The 23,419-nt window shown below is 35.7% G+C and overlaps 1 pseudogene; it reads right to left on the bottom strand.

Annotated features, from left to right (window-relative positions):
* Positions 1-22,207: 22,207 nt before the first annotated feature.
* The window catches only part of LOC145572366 (syntaxin-132-like), a 48,233-nt pseudogene continuing 47,021 nt past the window's right edge, over positions 22,208-23,419 (bottom strand).

Below are 23,419 nucleotides of genomic sequence, written 5' to 3'. Positions count from 1 at the left end.
ATCAATGGTTATAGGTTTTACACTAGAGAACGTGATTTATGATTAAAGACTCAGAATAGTGGAGTGACTTTGACAGCCTTGACTTCAAGTTTTGCTAGTTCAAGGGATTGAAATCCCGTCGTCAGAGAGGTTACCAACTATGGTGTAGTAGAAGAAATTTTTCAGTTGGACTTTTGGTCTCAATTCAGCGTTGTATTATTTAAGTGCCACTGGTTTCTTGGTGATATTGATGAATTTAGGCTTACATATGTCAATTCAAGAAGAAATGTTCCAAAGATGATCCATTCGTATTGGCTTCTCAGGTTCATCAAGTATACTATTCCCAAGATCCATTAGAAAAAGATATTCAATACGTCATGAAAAGGGTTCCAAGAGATCTTTTTGACTTTGAGGAAGCACTAAATGAAGAAACATATTGCGAGGAGCCTATTGATTCTAGTTCTAATAACATGCTTTCTTTTGATGCTAATCATATTCATGTAGGAGCTAATGTTGAAGTGCGTGCTGTGAACATAGATGATTTATCAGAGTCCAAGGATGTTAATGACCTTGAAGATGACGTTGACTATGATGATACAAATTGGGATTGGATGGATGCGACTGAAGATATTCCAGCTCATGACCTACAGGATTATTAATGAATCTTGAGTAATTGTATTTATTTAAAAAAAATGTAATTTTATCATATTATTTGTCTTATGTATTATACTTGTTGATTGAACCTTTTGATTTAGCTTTTGTTAGTAGTAATTAGTTATCATTTTCAGACTTCCTCAAAATTATCATCTTTTCAGTGAATAAGATTGTTTTTTTCTAATTTTTCCCCAAAACCTGAATATATTTGCTTTGGTCAGGTATTAGATATAGTACTTATAAATTTTTAAGTATTAAGTATGTCTATATGTGTTATATTTGAAAAAATATGTCTTACTATTTTGTAGTAAGTGCTATTCGATAGGTCTAAACTTTTTTTTCCCACTAACTATTTATAATATTTGTTTTGCAGAATGACGAAGAATGGAAGTAAGAAGCCTGAAATTTCCTTAAAGTCCATTTTAACACCTTATGAGAAAGTTAGGTCCATGACAATAGAAAAAAATGCCCAGAGGTTTAGAGAGTTAGGACTCGACAAGATTGCTTAGCAACTATTGGAAAAAAATAAGAACTTTGCAAAAGGAAAGGAGAATGTGAATTCTAATTTAGATGATCCAGACTATGTGCCTGATGAAGAAAATTGTGACCTTGAGGAGTTTGAGATGTCTAGAGAGAGAGATGTTTTAACTGAAGCAACAACCTCTATACCTAAGAAGGTTTCTTTTTCCTTTTTTCCTTATTTTTTTTCTTCTTAGGATCATGTTTATCTTCGATAATAATTACCTTGATGTTCCGATGCTAGAAGGTAAGAACTAGAGAGCAATTAACCACCTAGGAAGAATAAGAAGCAGCCATTGTGCCCATCTATGTCAATGGACGATTTCCTTGTTATGCAAAATCAAATGGATCCAGCTGAAGTACGACAAATAGAGGAAGATGTACAGAAATTGGAGCAAGTTCGACAAAATTCTAAGCGTCCGCTTTCGACCATTGTTCCACTATAAAGTCGAGGAGAATCTATTTCCGCACAAGGTTTGTATTCAATACTTCACACCTTTAAAAATCAAGAAAAATCTTATGGCCTTGTAACCTTTCTAGTTATGCAATCTAAGGTTGGAGAACTTTCTATAATATGCTTCTATAATCTACTTCTTCTCTTATTATATAAGTAATTAGCAGTAAACAATGAACCAACTTCTAGCTAATTACCATTATACAATCAAACATAATTATGTACAGGTTGAAGTTAGTTTTGTTAGGCTTGTGGGGGAGTATGGGAGGTATTTGAGGAGAGTTTTTGCTCTGGGCGGTGCTGCTGTTGCACGAGGTAATATGTGACTACTTTTGTTGATCAAGGGGACACTGCTAATGCAGGGTCTACTGTTGTTGTTCATGCAGGGCCTGCTGCTGTTGATGTAGGGCCTACTAATGCATAAGACTTGGTTTCAAAGTTCTCTAGAATTATAAAATACAAAAACAGAATGCAATTCTTTAAATTGAGTTGTCAAATTGATCTAGTTAAACCCTTAAAAACTATTGAATGCTTGTCACATGTTTACTTATGAACTTTTCTATGTCATGTAATTGTATTAATAAAGTTGTGATTGTAATCTTTATATTTATCTTCAAATTTCTTATGAATTAATTATTCTGTTTTTTACTTGGATAAAAGTTCCTAAGAAGAAAAGGGTGAGGTCAACCAAATTTGTTTGATGTCCATGCTCGCAAATGGAAAGATCGCGTAACTATCTACAGTAATGACAAAGGACAACCTATCGGGCCTGAAAAGGCAGGGAAAGAGCTAAATAGATTCTTAGGAACTATTACTCATGATTACAATTCGGCTCCCTTGACATACACAAATTGGAAAAAAGTTCCAAATAAGGAGAAAATTTGGGAATTTGTGAATGTAAGTGTTCTTTTCTCTCATTTGTAATGTTTTGAGTCTACAACATAAGTTTATTTTATATGTTTTTTAATACTGTATTTTATAACATAAACTTAACCATTATTTTAAAGCAAGTACATCCTTCCATTTGAAGCTAAGGATTGGGTAATGGAGACTCTTGATCAATCTTGGAGAGGATTCAAATGTCTCCTTAAAAGAGATCATTATTATATGTATGACACCTATGAAGAGAGATTGAAGCATCCTCCTGAAAGAGTGCCTGAAACACATTACAAAACACTTTTAGCTTATTGGGGGACAACAATAGCAAAGGTATAATTGAACAATTAGGAACTCTCTAAATTTGTCTTGACTTTTATGCTTATCTATTTTTATTTTATGTAGAAAACCAGTTTACGGAATTCTGAAAATCGTCGTGAACAAGACAACGTACATACAAATGGTCCCGTTTCCTTTGCCATGAAACATGAGCAGTTGATGCAAAATACATTATATTCCACATATATTACGATTTTTTTGATTTCATGGATTCTATGTTATTTATATATTTATTTTTGTTTATTTATTAGCTACGGAAAGATGGTGTGGCACCATAAAAAAGAAGAATGTTTGAAGAGACTCGTTGGCGAAAGGAAGGAAGAACTTATGATGATACACAACAGAAGATAGTAAATACTATATTATTCCTATTAATTTATTTAATGAATAAATTTATCGTATACTTTGTCACCTATAATTTTAATAATTGTTATAGCAAGCAATAAGGGAATTGGAAGCTTCTCAAGATGATCAGAGTGGTGAATCTGTTAAGGACCCATTTGATAAAGTTATGGGAAATGCACGTCGAGGTACAGAATTATTACAAGGACTTAGTGCCACTCATAAGAAGCGAAAAGATAAAGGACCTGGTACCTCTTTGATTCTACCAGAAGAGGTCATGGAGTTTATCAAAAGTGTTGTAACTGCTGATGTTATAAAGGATATAAATGCTGAAATTGAAGAATTTGCCGAGAAAAAAGAAGTTCATGCTTCACAAGTTGCAGCACAAGAGGCTGAAATAGAGAGGAAAACGAAGGAGCTTAAATCTGAGACCTTAAAACTGCAAGAGATACGCATGGATATTGAAAATCAGCAAGGAAATATATTTCTGATTCAGTATAATCAGCACTTGCACAACTACGCCAAAAAGATCATAGCTTAACTCCAGAAATTATTGCAAAAGCTATCGTTTCAACGACTACAAATGATCCATAAACTATATTATTTAAGATTATGAACAGGTATATTATTCCATTTAACATGTTATATTCCTTTTCTCTTTTTCTATTTTTACATTGTTACATGTGATTGAAGAATTTATAATAGTGCATTATATGATCTGAAGTTCTAAACAAAGTAAACAAACTAGAGATAATCAGCGTGATTGTTGGGCATCTATACTAGTTAACTTAGAATGCCTTTGGTTGCCGAGTTGGATGTCAGACCAAAGATCATACTTTGGTGGTTTGAATTATATATTTTTATGTGTGTGAATATGCTAAAAAAGGCCTTGGAATTTGCAGGGTATTAAGAAGCTCATATATGCATGCTAGTGATTTACATATTTGTTCGGTATTGTTCAAGTACTACTTTATATGGTATACTGGATAATCTAGAAACTTGAGCTTTGTGTTATAAATATGTGCTTACTGGCATTATTGCTTAGTTAATTATACGATTAAAAACTCAATCTCTTTCCTCTTCTCGAAATTGGGCATCAAAATTTATGATGTTAGCTTAGCCAAATTGTTCTAGTGTTTTGATAATGTAGTATCTATGATTATACAAATTTATGATCCTTTGATGTTACTTCCTTATACTCTTGTGATGTTGTTACGGTACCTCAATCTTGCCTTTTTTATATGAAATAATTTTTTATTTTTATTTTCATTATTTACTCACTACAAAAGTAATTTCTAGTGTTTTGATAATAATGTTCCATAAATAATTCATTTAAGATTTATTTTTTAATTGAATATAAGAGTCTTATTATTATTATTATTATTATTATTATTATTAGGAAATTTTGTCAAAAACTACCAATTAAAGCGCGTGTTTTGAAAACAACTACCTATTAATTGGTAGTTGTTGACAAAATTTCCTTATTATTATTATTATTATTATTATTGTTTTGCAGGAGACTATTCATATCCAAGTATCAAGTGCTCCATCAAACATCTAAAGATCTATTGGAATTTGAGCTAAAATATTAGATTGGTTTTTGAATTTGGTTTTGGAATTTTTATTAGATTAATGTATGAAATATTTAGATTGAATGTTTTTGTTGTTTGTAATAAATATTTAGCTTATCATTTAGAATTAATTTGAATTAACTACTCATAAATTTTTATGGAAAACTTATACCTAAGCGAAAGTTTATCGATCATATGCTATTTAAGAAATTGACTTATTATATGCATTATATAATTTATTGCTTTAATGCCAATTAAAAACATTGCCATTAACAGGTTTAAAAGTGCCGCCCTAGTTTCAATTGGAAGCATTGCCATAAACAAAATAAAATGTTGCCTTAATTTTAAACATCAACTAGTATCAAGCTAATAAGTGTTGCTTTAAATTAGTGAAAATTGTTGCTTTAACTTTGAAAAGGTTGCCTATAATTGTTGAATAAGTGTTGGCATAAGTTGAAAAGTGCTACCTAAGAAAAGCGCTGCCATAATTATTTACAGGAACAGTTTAAAATAACTGTTGCCTAATGCATGAAAGCTGTTGCCAAAGTTTTTTAGCAACGACACCTATTGGTAACGGTTTATAATCCGTTGCTATAGGCATATGGCAACATTAATAGAACCACTAGTAGAAAAAAGCAAAAAGGCACCCCCTAATTGCCACTGGTTCAGTCCAAACCGGTGGCAAAAATAGGCTAAAAAATGGGCGGGTAAATGAACCAGTTATAATGGCACCGGTTCACTTCAAACCGGTGGCAAAAACACATAGCCCACCAGTTCAAAGTGAACCGGTGCCATTTATTATTAAAAAAAAAACCCGCCCCTTAATTCCCCTTAACCCTATTTCTCTTTCTCTCTCAGCCGCTCCTCTTTCTCTCTCCTCTCCTCCTCTTTCCTTCTCTTTCTCTCTCCTCTCATCCTCTTTCCTTCTTGCTCACCCCGTCTTTCTCATCTCCTCCTTCTCTTTCTCATCTAGATCTACTCCTTCTACCACGTCTCCTTCTCCCTCGTGTCCACCACGAAGACCACCACGTCTCCTTCTCTTTCATTCGAAGACCACCACGAACACATGCAACACCGTTCCCCCACCACCAAGACCGTTCTCCTTCGATTTCAATTTCTGGTTTTTTTTTTCGAGTTCTGGTTTTGAAATTTGATTTTTTTTTCGATTTCGATTTTTTATCCTTAAAGAGTTGGCTATTATCTCTCTTAATCGATTTTTTTTTTCGATTTTGATTTTTTTTTCGATTTCTGGGTTTTATTTTTTCCGATTTCAATTTTGATTTTTTTTTTAGATTTTGATTTTTTCTTTTCGATTTCTGGTTTTTTTTATTCGATAGTAGAATTTTTTTTTTCGATTTTGATTTTTTTTTTCCGATTTCTGGGTTTTTTTTCGATTTCAATTTTGATTTTTTTCGATTTTGATTTTTTTTTCGATTTGTGGATATTTTTTATCAATTTCAATTTTTATTTATTTTTTTCGATTTTGATTTTTTTTTCGATTTTTGGTTTTTTTTAATCGATTTTAATAGATTTTTTTTTCGATTTTGATTTTTTTTTTTTTTTTTGTTTTTTTTTTCCGATTTCAATTTTGATTTTTTTTTTCGATTTCTCGATTTTTTTTTTTCGATTTCAATTCAATTTTAAAAAATTTCTGGTTTTTTTTTTCTGGTTTTGAATTTTTTGGATTGAATTTCTGGGTTTGAATTTCTGGATTTTTTTTCGAAGCTTAATTATATTAATCGATTTTTTTTTTGTTTTAATTGGTGCAGGTATATTGATTTATCTGTGTATGGGGTTTAGTTTTTTTTTTTATTTATATTGTATTTTTTTATTTATATTGTAAATTTTTTTATTTATGTTATAATTTTTTTTTATTTATATGTTGTAATTGAACTATTTTTTTGATTATATATTGTAAATTGTCGATTATATTGATTGATATTCGATTTTTATTTTGATGTTCTTATTTATTTTAGTTGATTTTATTTTTAAGTGAAAAAAGACAAAAAAAATTAATTAATTTTTTGGGCACTTTTGGCACCGATTAACCGATGCCAAAAACAATGAAATGATTTTTTTGTCCATTTTTAGCACCGGTTAACTAGTGCCAATAACCATTTTTGCCACCGATTTGAACCGGTGGCTTTTCATGCAAGCAATTGGCACCCCCCACATTGGCACCGGTTCAAAACCGGTGGTATTGAGGGGTTTTGAACCGGTGCCAATTTCGTTTTTTCACCTAGTGAACATATGGTAAAAAATTATTGCCGTTGTCATAAGTCTTTTTTCTAGTAGTGATCTACGTTGAAACTATTCCTTAAGACCTGACGATTTTCTTAATTTGCGTGGAGGAAAGCACCTGGCTCCACTTTTTCGTTGATGAGAAAAAGGGCCTTCCCAGCTGGCTAACAATTTTCCATGTTGGTTTCCTCTTCCTACTGTTGCAGTCCGTCTAAGAACTAAGTCCCCAGGTAGTATTTCCCAGTGCTTGACTCTTTTGTTGAAGGCTTTTGATATTCTGCTCTTCTAGGCTGCCAGCTTGAGGGTTGCTTTTAGCCGCATCTCTAGAAGGAAATCTAGCGCTTCCAGCAGACGCTTCTCATTCCTTTGCTTCTCATAGTATTGAATTCTCAGACTGGGGATTTGTACTTCCACTAGAACTACAGCATCTGCCCCATAAGCCAGGGTGAATGGACTTTTTCTAGTAAACTCCTTCTCCGTTGTCCTATTTGCCCACAATACCTCTAGGACTAGGTTAGCCTAGAGGCCTTAATGTTCTTCAAACTTTCTTTACAAGGCTATTAGGATTAACTTGTTTGCTTCCTCTGCTTTGCCATTTCTTTGCAGGTGGCCGACTGAGGCGCTTGCATACTTAGTGCCCATTTCCTCCAGGTAATCCTTGATGGTGTCACTGTCGAATTGGCATCCATGGTCAAAGACTATGCATTATGACACCCCAAATCTTGTAATGATGTTCTTCCACATGAACGTTCTTACTTGGGAAGCTTTTATGTACTTTTTGTGGGTTCAGCTTCAATCCACTTGGTGAAATAGTCCACTACTACTATGAGATATTTTCTGCCTATCGACCCAGTGGTGAAAGGTCCTAATATGTCCATTTCCCACTGGGAAAACGGGATCGGGCTGAGAATTGGGGTCATATCGTTCGTTGGCTGGTTTATAACTAGAGCATACTTTTGGCACTTTTCACATTTCTTAACATATGCGAAGGGGTCTTGTGTCGAGGTTGGCCAATATGCTCCTCTTTGCAGCAATTCAACTCCCAGGGCTTTTCCGCCAATATGGTTGGTGCAGATTCCTGAGTGTGCTTCATCCATAATCTTTTCCTGCTCCCACTCTGGAATGCACCTCAGTAGTGGCTTGGAGAAGCCTTTTTTGTTCGGCTCGCCATTCATCACCACGTACCAATTGACATTCTTTTTTACTTTCTTAGCCTGTGCCTCGTTGTTCAGCAGCGAGCCATGTACTTTATAGGCTAATATGTCTGAGAACCATACTCGCTGCTGCTTGAAATAATTCACCTGTTGTTTTCTGCAATGTTTCTTTCCTCAAGGACTTTCACCATGACTGTCCTTGTAAGGCTTTGGAGAGTAGAATTGGCTAACTTTGATAACGCATCGGCTTGAGATTTTCAGCTCTGGGAACCAAATCTATTTAAAAATGCATTAATTAGGCTACTAGCTCCTTCACCTTGGTTGTGTACTGCAGCATTGTAGGCTCTTTAGCCTTAAACTCCCCCTTCAGCTGGTGGGCTACCAGTTGAGAGTCAGTCTGCAGGTGCACTTTCTTGGCACCCTCTGCGATACTCATCCTAAGGCCTACTTGAGTTGCTTCGTATTCATCCTCGTTATTTGATGCCTTGAACTTGAACTTAATGGCTCGAATACATTGCCCTCTCGCGATATTATTATTCCTGCTCCGCTTCTTGTTTGAGCTGAAGATCCATCCACTGCCACCTTCCATATTCCGACCTCATCCTCCTTCTTTTCGTAAGAGGCTTCCACTATGAAGTAAGCTAGGGCTTAAGCATTAATGGCAACCTAGGCTTAACCTTTAATTTATACTTAGAGAGTTCTATTGCGCACTTGAGGAGTCTGTCCGAAGCTTCCATTTTCGGCATGGCTTTTTCCAGTGGGTGGTTTGTAAGGATATGAATTGTGTGTGCGTCTAAATAGGGCTTTAGCTTTCTTGCTGTTGTCACCATTACGAAGGCCAGCTTTTCTACCAGCGGGTATCTCTATTCGACATCTCTCTGCACGTGACTTACAAAGTATACTGGTTTTTGCTATTTCTGCCTTTCAACCAAGAGGACTAACCCAATTGTCTGTACTGAGGCGAAAATGTACAACTCAAGTTTTTCGCTCTCCTCCGGGCTAATCATGGTTGGGAGCCTGGTCAAGTGCTCCTTGATCCCCTCAAAAGCTTCTTTTTCTGCTTCACCCCACTTAAATTCTCTGTTTCCTTTCAACAGCTGATAGAATGGTAAAGCTTTGTCAATTGACTTGCTGATGAACCAAGTGAACGCTGCCATTCTTCCCTTTAAAACCATAATATCTTTGGTGCACCTGGGCTCTAGGAAGCTGAGAACTGCCTCCACTATCTCTGTGTTAGCATCGATTCCCTTTTACTGACAAAGAAGGCTGTAAAATTCCCAGAGCTCACTCCGAAAACGCATTTCTTTAGGTTGAGCTTCGTAGGATATTTGTTCAGTGTGGCAAATGTCTCCGCTAAATCCGTAATTTGCCCTGCCTGCGTGACACTTTTGACAATTGAGTCGTTAACATAAACCTCGACATTTCGCCCTTTCTGATGCATGAACACCCTGTCCATTGGTTTCTGGAACGTAGCCCCTGCGTTCTTCAGTCCGAAAGGCATATCTATGTAGTTGTACACCCCTCTTCAGTGATGAATGCAGTCTTCTGCCTGTCTGGTTTGTGCAGGCTGATCTGGTGATACCCTGAGAAGGCATCCATGAAGCTCAGCAGGGGATGACCGCTGGTTGAATCTACCAACTGATCAATTCGTGGCAACGGGTAGTAGTCTTTTGGACATGCTTTGTTAAGATCTGTGAAATGAATGCACATACTCCACTGGCCATTACTTATTTTTACCATGACCATGTTGGCTAATCACTTTAGATAATCACAAGGCTCAATGAACTTAGCTTCCAGCAGCTTGTCCACCTCTTCCTAGATGGCCTGATTTTTCTCCGTGGAGAAGCTTCGTTTTTTCTATTTGACTGGTCTGGTAACTTCTTTCACATTCAGCCTATGAACCATAACCTCCGGGTCAATTTCTGGCATTTCATCCGCTGAGAATGCAAAGATATCCTTCTTCTCTCTTAACAGCTCTATAAGGTGCACCTCCACTCCAAGGTCAATTTCTTTTCCAATTTTCATTGTTCTTGAGCTATTACCCTCTGTGAGCTCAACCGTTATATTCTCTCCGCTTGGTAAAACCTGGCTACCTCTTCTTTTGCGGGCACAAAATTCTCCATTGCTAGCTTCTGCTTGTCTTTCTCCTTATGGTACTCTTCTTACTTCCTTTTTCTTGACTTCCTCTCAGCCTGGTCCTTGGACTTTGGCTCTAGGCTAGGTTGTTGCCTAGTCCTGGCTGGTTGCTTCAAAGCTATGATATAGCATTATGGGGCTGTTATTTGGTTTCCCCTAAGCTTTGCAGATCTTCCATCATTGGCCGTGTATGCCATGGCCAAGGTGATAGGTGAAGACCACCTATAGGGAATATTTCAAGCATCCCACACTTGAGCCCCACTGTGATCATACACTTAAGCATGGTGGCGTCCAAAGGGAAGGAAGCTAGAGCAAAAGATTCGCCAACAAGTTTTAGGAACTTGTAAATCGTTCACAAGGTGAAGGTTACACCCCTTCACGATCCATGAGATCGCTAACTCCATAGTGGTCTTGAACCATGAGTGGATATTCGGGGATGAAGGTACAAATCCAACCTAAAAGAGATTGAACCTATCCTAAAATAGGCCTCTACCTTATTCTTCTCATATTAATGTGCGCTTTCTGACTAACATACAATCAATATATTAATCCTAAACCTGTTTAATCTATGTTGGCTAAATATTAATGCACAAACAAATCTATTATTGACGATCACTTAAATTAAAATCATATTTGCCTAAATAAAATTATTAATTATCTTATTAAGCGTGATTTCAAGTACAAATTACCTTTAAACCTGCGAGAGAGGGCGTGATCAAGCAATAACAATAATATCAAGTAACATAATAGTATTGATACAACAAATCATCATCATAATCACAATCTCATCAAAGCATAATAATAATAGCAAGATCATAGGCATGATACTAACCAGATTAATAACAAATCCTAGCATGTCACTAAACAATAAAAATCAAATCTTTATTCCTAAAATGATACTAAGATAATAGAAGAAATAGGAAACAACCTAAGAAAGATACTAGAAAGTAATAAAAGCATCCTAACATGATATTATGAATTAAAATAATCTAAGCATGCTTCCGATAAAAATATAACAATAAAACAACTTACTTTGTTGCCTCATATCTCTTTCTATCAAAACAATACACACGTTAGTAACTTCAATGAAAATATTAAATCAAACAGTTAATTTAAATAATTGAAAAAGGAATTTAGGACCAAACCCTCAGAAATTATCAACCTTTCACGTCTAGGGCGAAGGTAACTTCGAGCTTGGCTATGTGTGTCTAAGTCTCGTGATGGACATATGGTGTTTTGAAAATGGAAGGCTTGGAAAGAGGGAGAAAGAATAAGCTTCTAGCTTTTAGAAAGAGAATATAGTAGATGATTGTTGATGATTGTTTGTGATTAAAAACGGGGAAATATCGATCCTATTTATAGAGAAAAACGACCGAAAACAATTAGAAAAGAGCTAGAATTTGAATGGGATTAAAATTCCTTTTGACGCGGAAAGATGAAAAGTATCACGACGCGATAGGATAATTGAGGCGCGATAAGATTATCGCGGCGCGATAGGATTAATTTGTCGCGATAAAAACAGTTTTTAGCGGATTTTGATTTTATCATAACTTTTGATCAAGAAGTCCAAATAAGGAATATAATATGTCGTTGGAAAGCTCTTGAAGTATAATTTCCATCCCAATTGTAATCGGATTAAAATATTTTTTAGAATAAAATATATGGCTGAAATAGTGGTAGGATGTCAGTTTTGGATATAGTTTCGTATTTCTTTCATATCTTTTTCGTTATAGCTCAGAATTAATATTATAATATATCATTGGAAAGATAATTTCAAGATATATACAACCATATAATATTTGGATAAAAATTATGAGGAACGAAAATAATATCTGGACATATTCCATTTCTCACAGAAGAAGGACTCTAAAAAAGAGGAGTTTTATTCAATTTCAAACTCTTTGATCTTATCTTTTCAAAAAAGGATAATTAAAATCGCTTAGAGACTTGTAGAAGATTTTAATTAATCCTAATTGGTTTAGGAATATAATTAATATTAATGGACTCTCCACATGATCATTGGGTCGCAACAAAAAACTCGTTTAGACCCTGTTTAGTATTTTGACCATAACTTCCTCGTTATAACTCGGAATTGAGCTTATAATATATCGTTGGAAAGTTCTTTTCTATCCCCATCAAACTACACAATTATTGGACCCTGATTATGGACTATAATAAACTAGATTGGACGTTTTTCATAAATAGGATACGAAAAATATGATTTTCGAAAACAGAAATGAGTATTTTTATTAAAAACAAAGAGATTCACGAGACTCTTTCGCATTTCACTTTGTTTAATAATCAATGACGTGAAAGATATTCATCACTGGATTTGGTTTTTGGGGAGACACAATCAAGTGTCTACACCACCCCACCTATCTTATGGATGAGCGGCCTTCTAACAATCGCATTGTAGGGTGACGAGGAGTCTATTACTAAAAATTCAACTCGGTCATCCCGCCGCCTTGACCCCTCTCCAACATGGACTAACAGCTCCATTATGCCCTCAAGGACCAATCCGGACCCATTAAACACGGTGACTTCGTAGCTCACTTTTTCATGTCTCTCTTATCTAGTTTTAGCTCTTTGAACGCGCTGATGTATATTATGTTAGCTGAGCTACCACCGTCAATTAGTACTCTATCCACGTCCCAGTTTGCAATTCTCATTATGACTACTAGGGGGTCGTCATAAGGGTAGATTATGCATTTTTGATCGTATTTGTCCAAAATAGCTCGTGGCGGCCATTTGCACCATTCATTGTAACCTATCTGATGGATCTTTGCTCGCAAGTCAGCGCTTGCCCTATTCACGCTTCCTCCGTGCACCGGTCCGCAATTGATTACATAAACCCTGCCCTCTAGCTTACTGCCTCGATCTCTGCCCTCGGTTGGGCCCCTATGACCTCCTCTGCGGTAGTGACCTGACATATCCTCTTCCCTTCGGCTAGAGGAGTCAAAATGTTACTTGAATAGGTTCAGGTACCCTCTCCGGATTAAGTCCTCAATATTATCCTTCAAGTGTGTACACTCATCGGTGGTATGTCCATGGTCCTTGTGAAAGTCACACCACTTTCTAGGGTCATAGTTTCTATTCACCATTCTGGGTGGCCTCTGCCATTTGTCATTAGCTTTGTTCACGCTGAAAATATGAGACCTTGAATGAGTGAGCGGAGTATATTGATCATACCTTCTAGCCCTGACTCCACGCTTCTAGTATGATCTTCTTACTCCCACTGGCCTGTCTGCATCCTTGCGACCTTGTTCAGCTCTACCGGGCTAGTCCTTGCGACCTTCCGCCTTGACTATATTTTCTGCCGGGTGAATTCAGCCCGCTTGACTGGGTCACTTGGTGGTTTTTTGTTCAGCATGGCTCTGTTAGTTTCGTTTGCTATTATGAACTCATGCGCTTTGCGCAGCGCTTCAGGCAATGTTTTGAGGCTCTTTCACCCCATGTACGCTTTAAATTGTGAGCCCTGTAGTAGGCTGCTCTGCATTGCTAGCAGCGCTACTTTCTTACTCATATTTGGGATGTTGGTTGCTTCTTTGTTGAACCTGGTAATAAACTCCCGCAGGGGCTCATCCTTTCCTTGAACCAATGACATCAGCTCGGTGGTCATTTTTGTACGATCCACCAGCGTGACGAAGTGTTCCATGAACATTCTCTTCAGCTGATTATAGGAATAAACAGATCCCTTCAGGATGGCCCCATACCATTTGGCAGTCAGCCGTTCTAAGGTCGGTGGAAATGCATTCCACCAGACTTAGTATGTTATAGTGTATAATACCATGTGATTCTCAAAAGGTGAGACATTATTCTTAGGTGTTGTGGTATAGTTGTACTTGCAAAATGGGGAGTCATCTGGAATTACCTGGATTCGCGCTCGCTTCTCCCTGTCCAGACTAAGTCCCCGCTCAGAGGCTGATGACCTGCTGCGAGCGACTCGAGTCTCCGGGCTGCCCTTATCTTGGGATGCCTCCTCCACACTTAACTCTCGATTTAGATTTCGAGCTTCCAGTTCCAGCACCTTTTTTCTCAACTGGACTAACTCCTTCTTCTCCGGGGTGAAAGTCACAGGCGTTGCCGTCTTCACGGCTAAGTACGTAGCTTCAGATACTAGTGTAGAGCTCGTTCCTTTACCGAAATTGGTGAGGACAGCTGTCATGGTTTCCAGTTGCTCCTTGCTACACTTAGAGAGGTTTTGCAGGATGGCTTGTAATACCCCGTATTTTTGAAACGTATTTCTAATTATTTAATTAATTATTATTCTCTTAAAAAGGGTATTTTAGTAATTTATTTTACTATTTGAATTTTGGAGCCAAAATGATATTTGAATTTTGGAGCCAAAAGTATTTTAAAAACTCAATTATTATTTTTGGATTTTGGATAAGATTTATTTATATATATTTCGGATATTTTAACTAATCAAAATGATATTTTATTTATTTAATTAGGAGGTCTGAATTTCCTAAATAATAAGCTATGATTTTTGTATTTTCTAAGTGTAGAAAATCTGATTTTCTTAGTGAATTTATTTAGTGAATAATTTGTATTTTCTTAATTAGTTATTTTATACAATAAATATTATTTACACAATTATTTTTAATTCCTTAAAACTATCAAATTAATTCCCTAAATATCTAAAGGGAGGTCCGAAAATATGAGCTTAGGAAAGATCAAATTTTCGGCCACCATGATGGATTATTGGGTGATTTATTTTGGTAGATTGTATTTTCAATTATCTCCTCAAAATCTCTTATTTTCCTTACTTTTATTTTCCTATCTCACAAAGATTTGATCATCTTATTTTCCTACCTTATTTCATCTTTGATTATTCCCCAAGTAATCTCTTCTGCCATATTATTTTCATGACAAACACACTTTCCTAAATTCTATTATTCTTAATTACCATAATATCAAAAGTTTTCATATTTCTTTATTCACTTCTCCAAGTAATTCCTTAATTCTTTTTACCATAATTCTACCTACATTCTCCTACCATAATTCCCTCATTCATGAGCCTATAAATATCCCTTCATACCTCTCATATTCTTCACACCAAAAATCCAATTCTCTTCTTCTCTCTTCTTCTTCTTTTCCCTAAACCTTTTCATACTTTTCTTCTCCTCTTTTTATACAAATCATCCCGTTTATCTTTGAAACCATTTTTAGGGGACTTCTAGTTAGTTTTTGGGGTATTGACATTTCCCAAAAGATTGTTCCTCTCGAAAAATGCTTGAGGTTAGGCTCAAGAATCACCCAATTCGAAGTTATATTGAAGGATTTATGACCTCGGCAAATTCTGCCTATTCTTTCCAACGAAAATTCAATTCTCTTTAATCATATTCCTTTATCTTCTTCATGGTTAGTTTTCTAAAATACAAATACCTATTTTAAAGCTATAATTTTATATTAAAGTATTATTTTAAAAGAGTTTTATAGTCCATGCACATTAGATTTGAGTTTATGTTGTGATAACCTTATGGTTATATTATATAGCAAGGTGTATTCGTGATTGAACTTTGAAAGTGCGAAGTGTTGATTGATATTCGGAATCAAGGTTCTTGAGGTTCTTTTTGTGTGGTTTTTCTAGCACGGATCAAGGTATGTTTAGGTGGCTAGATACCTTTGAAAGTGATTGGTTTGAATAACATGTTTTGAATGATTTTATGATGATTGAATTAAATTGATTTGAATTATGATTTATAAAATAAATTTTATTTGGAGGTATTGACTTTAATATTTGTTCTAATAAAAGTATTTTGAATGATTGAGTTTTTAAATCATGTTTTGAATGGTTTGAGTTATTTATCATGTCTAAATAAAGGATTTGATTTGAAAAGTTTGTTGAAATAAATAAAAAGGGTTTTCAAAGGACGAATTATTGATTTTGAAAAGTTATTAATAGGAGATTTTATTCTGAAGTATTTATTAAAAGGTTGATTTTGAAAGCATGATTTAATTGGATAATAAGGAGTTTTGATTTAACCTATTATAAAGGTTTATTTTATATTAGGAGGAATTATTGAATTATTATTGAATTAAAGCTTTACAAGCATGTTAGTAATCCCACTATGCAGATTTGGTTTGATAAGGCCATAGACTTTGTATGACCGTGTCTTTCCCCAAGAATAGCCTTGTAATATAAGGAGACTAGCTTGGGGGGTGTGCACACTTGGGTGAGGAATTGGATTTAAAAGGAATTGGTTTTAATAATTATTTTGATTATTGAATCATTGGAATTGATTTTGGAATAATGAGTTTGGAATTATTTGATTAATTATTGGAATTGGTTTTGAAAGCATGTTTGCAAATAAATTGAGTTTACATTATCTTGCACTTATCATACTTAGCATATTTTGCTAATCCGTATTTTCTATTTGTTTTGGTTCGCCCTGTTTACTGTAATGGTAAGCAGTGTTGACTATTTTCAGGTGGAGTCATGAATGAGCATATGGGAGTCCCGGGATATGCTTCATCTAGTTTAGGAATGTTGGTTTCGTCTTTATTTTACGTACTCATAACAATGTTACTATTTTTATAAGTATTAATAAAAGAAAGTTGAGTTTCCGCTACAAGTTTTGTTATTGAGTTAAGTATTTTGAGTAGCCTTGCGTAATTACGCGGCGGTAATACGCCCAAGTCTATCTCTACGGTATAATTATACGTATTATACTAGTACTTTCGCAGAGGGAGCTTTGGGGGTGTTACATGGCTGGCATGTTGACAGGCTGAGGTCTCTAGGTTATTGGTGTTTAGATAATGGGTTCATTGTTCGCACCTGTCATTGACATTCCGAACATAAAGGAAGAACTAGATCCTACCGGATCTACTAGTTTCGTCACCGCTTTGATCGCAGCTAATGTCAACCCAGTGGGACTAGTTTTCTGAAAGATACCGGATGTGGGTTTTTCGGTTGATCCTTTGGGATCGATGGTTACTGAAGGTGTTTTCTGTGGTGTTTGATTAGTGTCGATAGCCTTGGAGACTGGTTTTTTTATAGCTTCCTCTCCGGCCGTGGTGATATACCAACTAGTCCTTTGCTTAGCTGGCGAACCTCAGGTCAGATGATCATTCCCTCCTTCTAACGCTAATTGTTCCAGATGTGGATCCAAGGGTTCTTGCTGCCACGAGCTGGGTTCAGTTGATGACCTACGCAAGGCAACACACGTGAACTGCCCTCGGAGGTGGCTCGAGGAACCCCCCCTCCGATGCCTAAGTTAGAATGTGTTTTTGAGAGAGAAAGTGTACTTAGAGAGATAGATAATGTAATAGATTAGGCATCTAACCTCTTTTCCGTTGTACTTTATACCTTATTTATAGGTGTACGATCTCGTTTGTGGAGAGTCTTACTTGGTCAGCCTGCTGGCTGACTCTGTCGGGTTGGTGAGCCCCTTAAGGCACTCTTCTAACAATGATTGCGCACCCTGAGAGTGGAGCTGGGAGCCCGGTGATAGCTCAGAGGGAGCTATCCCGTACAGGGTTGTTAGTTGGTTTGAATTTAGGGATGTTATTGGCATTGAAGTTCTGCGGAAGAAGTTCTTTGTCCACTAAGACCCCTTGTGAGCTAATCCCATGGAACTTGTAGTCATTGGATATTTGGTTAAGGATTTCCTCCATGCGCTTGATAGTATCAAGCTGTAGTTGTCTGCTCGGGTCATTGACTTGGAGAGCGAGAGTCTTGATCATCTCAGTAAGTCCAATGATGTTTTACTTGATCTCATCAACTTCCTATTGGGTAGCCATTATCACGAACTTTTTTCTTTACCGGTTAAGTTTGTCAAAAAGTAAAACTTGGACGAAAGTGTTGTCATTGATTAAGCGGCCTTCCCTTCTTGACCAAGTGCTTTCATATTAAACCATTGACTCTTTTAATGACTTGACTCAAATTGACTTTGAATTTTATTGGTTTTAAAAGAAAGACAAAAAGCAAAAAGTGGGCGCATTTGGAAGGCAAAACGATTATGTTGGGAGGATAATATTCAACTTACCCCCCCTAAAAATATGACGGAAGAAACGCGCACACAAGACTCTTAAACATGGTCGTGGTGACATATATACAAAGTGTACGTGTGCTTATATATTGATTAGTGAGTGAGAGTAGCATACTGGACACTTGTGTAAGACCATCGGACTAAGTGACTAGACTTTATTAATGACCGAATTACAACTTTGGTTATTAATTAATTAATAAACTAGACTTTATGCGAAGACCTGAACAGAAAACCGGACCATCGCGTGACCAATGGCACTGTCGCGTTGCGTCAGAACCATCGCTGCGTGATATCGCTATCGCGTCGTGATAGGCGGTGATGCTTTGCGTCACAAGCCAAACCTCTGCGTCAATATTGAAACGTTAGTTTTAACTTGTTTCCAGTGTTCTGTTTGAAAAAGGTGAGCCTATAGTCGTGTTAAGTCAAATTTTTTTTATACATTAATAAGTCGAATTAATGAAGCAAAGTCCTTTAGTCATTTAATCAATTTATTAAAACTTAATTTTTTAGTCACAAGTCAAACAAATGGTTAGTTTAATTTTAATCACACATAGATTATGTACAAACAAAAGATGCACAAGTAGTCAAGTAGTCACAACATTATACAATGAGTTTGCAACCTAACTATTCCTCTAGCTCTCTAAAGTTCAAGGATTATGGTAGTCAAAGAGGGTCCATGGTTATGAATCCGGATGCATCGCTCGGAAGCCTCATCTTTAGAAGGGTTAGTGTGTATGGATGGGACCCCTCAAGTTAAACTTGCTTCCATAGTTTAGTGAATTCACAAACTCGGATGTACCCTTCGTTGCACAGAGCGTTAGATTGGGTAGATGGAGCGTGAATTCACAAGGGATAAAGCCATATGTAGAACACATATGGGTTTCAGAAAAGAAGAAAAACTCAATTAGGAATAAAAAAGGTAAAACAGTACATAAATCGATCAAAACAAGAAGGCAGATTTCTGGCTCGATATTGGAAGAACTCGGCATAAGAAATTAGTATCCATCGCGAGGAGATGGCTTTATCGCGACGCGATAGCACTATCGCGCCGCGATAAGGCCATCGCACTACGATGGAACATGCTGTCTCGCTTTCCAATTAACATAAAATTATTATATTAATCCTATACCTGTTTAATCTTTGTTGGTTGATTATCACTGCACAAATAAATCTATTATTGGCGATCACTTGAATTTAAATCATATTAGCCTAAATCAAATTATAAATTATCTTATTAAGCGTGATTTTAATTACAAATTCCCTTTAATCTTGCAAGAAAGGGAGTAATCAAGCAATAAAAATAATAATATCAAGCAACATATAATTATTAACACAACAATTATCATCATCATAACAATCTCATCAAAGCACAATAATATTAGAAAGATCCCAGGCATGATACTAACATGATAAATAACAAATCCTAGCATGTTACTAAACAATAAAAATCAAAGCTTAATCCTAAACATGAAACTTGGAAGAAATAATAGCACCCTAACATGATACTAGGAATTAATAAATAATCTAAGCATGATTTCTATATCAAAAGAATAGTTAAGTAATCAAATTACTTACTTTGATGTCATGTACCTCGCTCTTTCTATCAGAACAATACACACGTTAGTAAATTTAATGAAAGACATTAAACAATAAATCTAATCAAAGAATTGAAACAAGGATTTGGGACCAAACCCTCAAAACTATCAACTTTTCATGTCGAGGTCTAAGGCAACTTCGAGTTTGGCTAGGTGCTTCTAAGTCTCGCAAAGGACCTATGGTGTATTTTTGTGAAAAGGTGTAGAAAAGGCTTAGAAAAATCAAGAAAGAGAGAGAAAAAATAAGCTTTACCTTAAAGAGAGAAGATATGATAATTCCGGGTGAATTGAAAATAGGGAAATCGTCCCTGTTTATAGAGAAAAAACGACCAAAAACGATCAGAAAAGAGTCAGAATTTGACTCGAAGTAAAGTTGGCTTCATCATGGCGCGATAGGGTCATCGCGATGCGATGAGACTATTGCGGCTCGATAGAAGCTGCATAATAAAAATTCATACGGAGTCCGTCTTCCAATAAAATTGGGTTAGCCGGAGTCCGTACTTATCCTTTGTTAGATCAGATTTAATCTTTTTAAAACAATTGTTTTATCCGATGTAGAATTCTTTATCTTTTCAAAGTAAATAATAATTATAATCATCAATCCTAATCCCTTTAGAACTCAAAATAACCTCTATATAAACACTGAAAATTATGAAAAATCCTAATGACTTTAGGAATACAATTATAATTAATGGACCCTCCACATGATCATTGGGCCCGTACATAAAACCTGTTTTAAGCCCAGTTTAGTATTTTGGCTATAATTTCCTCGTTATAACTCGGAATTAGGCTTATAATATATCGTTGGAAATCTATTTTCAAGCCCCATCCAACCACAAAAATATTGGACCCATATTATGAACGAAACTAAACATGATTGGAAGTTTTCATAAATAGGACACGAAATGAATGATTTTCAAAATAAGAAATGAATATTTTTATTAAAACATTTTAGAAAGAAGAAAAGGTAACGAGACTTTTGAACATTTCACCTCGCTCGATATTCAATAACGTGAAAGATACTCATCACTGGGTTTGGTTTTTGGGGAGACACAATCAAGTGTCTATACTACCCTCAAGGGAAGACTATGTCATAAAAAATTCATAGTCTTATAAACCAAATCCACATAGTGGGATTACATAACATGCTTGTAAAGCTCTAAATATTTATTCAATAATTCCTCTTGATAAATCAACCTTAATTACGTATTTGCAAATTACATTTCATGTAAACAACTTTTCCAAAATCAATAATTCTTCATTTCAAAATCAAAACCTTTTATTTAATCAAAAAGTGATATTCAAATTGATTCCTCAAAACATGATATTCAAATTAACACTTTGAAATAATCAACATGGTATTCAAACATATTCTAAAATACATTTTCACATAACACGTTTTATCATTGGAAAGCACTTTAATAAATTGTATATAGACACCTAAATGCACCTAGATTCTAAATCTCAAATCAACACTTTGCATTTTCAAAGTTCAATCACGAATGTTCTTTGCAATTATTATAACCATAAAGTTTTCACAACATCTCTAGACATAAACCCTAATCTATATGTGCATGGCCTACAACACTCTTTGAAAATAATAATTTAATACAAAATATATATTACCACTTTGAAATAAGTATATTTATTTTAGAAAACTAACCATGAAGAATATAAACGTAAATGTTGTTAAAAACTAGCTAATAAGGGTTAGATGTTGTAAAAAAATTACATAATAAAAGGTAAAATGTGACCTTTTATTAGGTAGTTTCTTACAACATTTTTTTTATTAGGTAGTTTTTCACAAAATTTAGGTTTCTATTCGATAGTTTTTGACAAAAAAAACCTTACAAAAAAATATATATTTACAATCACAATTTAAAAAGTATTGCAAATAAATAAAACAAAGAAGATATTACTTGAGATAAATGATACAAAGTACTTCACGCACATTAGATTAAGAATGAGAAAAACAAAATTGATATTTCCTTTACTTTTATTTAGTTACAAGTTTCTATTTTTTTCGCATGTCAATACATAAATTCAACTATTAAGGAGTAATATCTTTAATTTAGCTATCATATAAAAGCTGATAATTGAAAAATATTCATCAAAATGAATTAAAAAGAAAAATATTACATACATAATATTCCAAAGAAAAAAATAAAAGGAACATAGGATGAAAATAGGTCTGAGGAACAAGAAAATGAGCAAAATCTAAGTTTATACGTAGGTATGAGAATTACCGATTAATACAAAGTTGTCAAACTCACATTTTTTTACTTTTTCGGGAGGGAAAGAGGTTTTCACAAGATTTTTTCATGTGTAGAATGTACAAAAGGAAACAGCTGAATCATGCACCATTCTTGGTTTTCCATGGTTGGAGCACACTTTTTAGTACGACGATAGCAACAATGATAAAAAGGATTACAATTGCAAAATGCACATCCATTTACACGAGTTCTTTTACAAGCTCTTTGCCTTTTTCAATGCTATATTTCCCGAGTTTACGTAATATACTGCCTTTGAAACCTAAAAAAAGGGGAAAGAATGCCATGATGGATTACATTTAATCTAGAATTATAATTTTTTCCGAAAACAGAATCCTCCTAAGCATATTAGGGTATTACAAGGTATATCAAGATGTCCTAAAGCTATTGTCTGAATGCCCAAATGTCCTTTAGCTCCGCCGCTTGAGAGCTCGACCTACAAAACAGAGAAGGTTAGCTGCCCCGGGGGTGTGACCCGAGAAAGCCCCTCCGATGCTTAACTCAGCAATAGTACTTTCTACAGAGAGAAAGTAGAGAGAGTGCGTAGAAAGAGAAAGTAGAGAGAGAATGAGAGAATTAGGAAAAAGTTACCCTAATTAATGATTGGAGTGCTATTTATAGTTTTACTTTCAGGTGGCAGAAGCTATACTTAATTGGATAGATTATGGGTAGATCTTTACTTAGCAGTGATTAATGATGGGCTAGATCATGGAAGGGTATTTTCATAATTTCAGGTTACTAGGGCTAGGACAATAGACTTGGCCCAAACATTTAGCATCACGTGTAATGTGGAAACTATTTGGTTTTGAAAAGTCCAATTTTTTGCAGAAATAAAACCCGACCCCAAGACCCGCTCCCCAAGCATCCCCAACCGGCTCACTCACATGATGCCACGCGGCACCAGCCTTGGGCACCAAGGGGTGCTTAGCTGGCAACCTGGTGCTTGGCTGAGCCTGCCAGCGTGTGCGAGTACCACCCAACAGCTGCGCGCCAGCCCGCCCAACACACTGCCGCACGCATTGCATGCTTGCGGTGTTGCTGATGTGCTCGTGCTTAGCTTGGCCCAACACTCAGCATCTACGCACGCAAGGCCCATTACGCAATGCGGTTGGCCTTTCTGCGATGATGCGGGCTGGCTGCTAGCTACGCCTACCTTTGTGCACTTGGCTGTAGTAGCCCAGCCTTGCACGCAAGGCTAGCTCGGCAATGCTACGCATGCTGAGCTTGCGGTCGAGCCTTGCCTTGCGGCAATGGCTTTGGCTATCCATTTCAGTCACCCTAGGCATCGTTTGGCT

The sequence above is a fragment of the Chenopodium album genome, chromosome 12 (genome assembly GCF_948465745.1).
Source record: "Chenopodium album chromosome 12, dcCheAlbu1.1, whole genome shotgun sequence".
Classification (NCBI taxonomy): domain Eukaryota; kingdom Viridiplantae; phylum Streptophyta; class Magnoliopsida; order Caryophyllales; family Amaranthaceae; genus Chenopodium; species Chenopodium album.
Note: the sequence above shows the minus strand (reverse complement) of the source record. Positions and strands in the feature narration are given on the sequence as shown.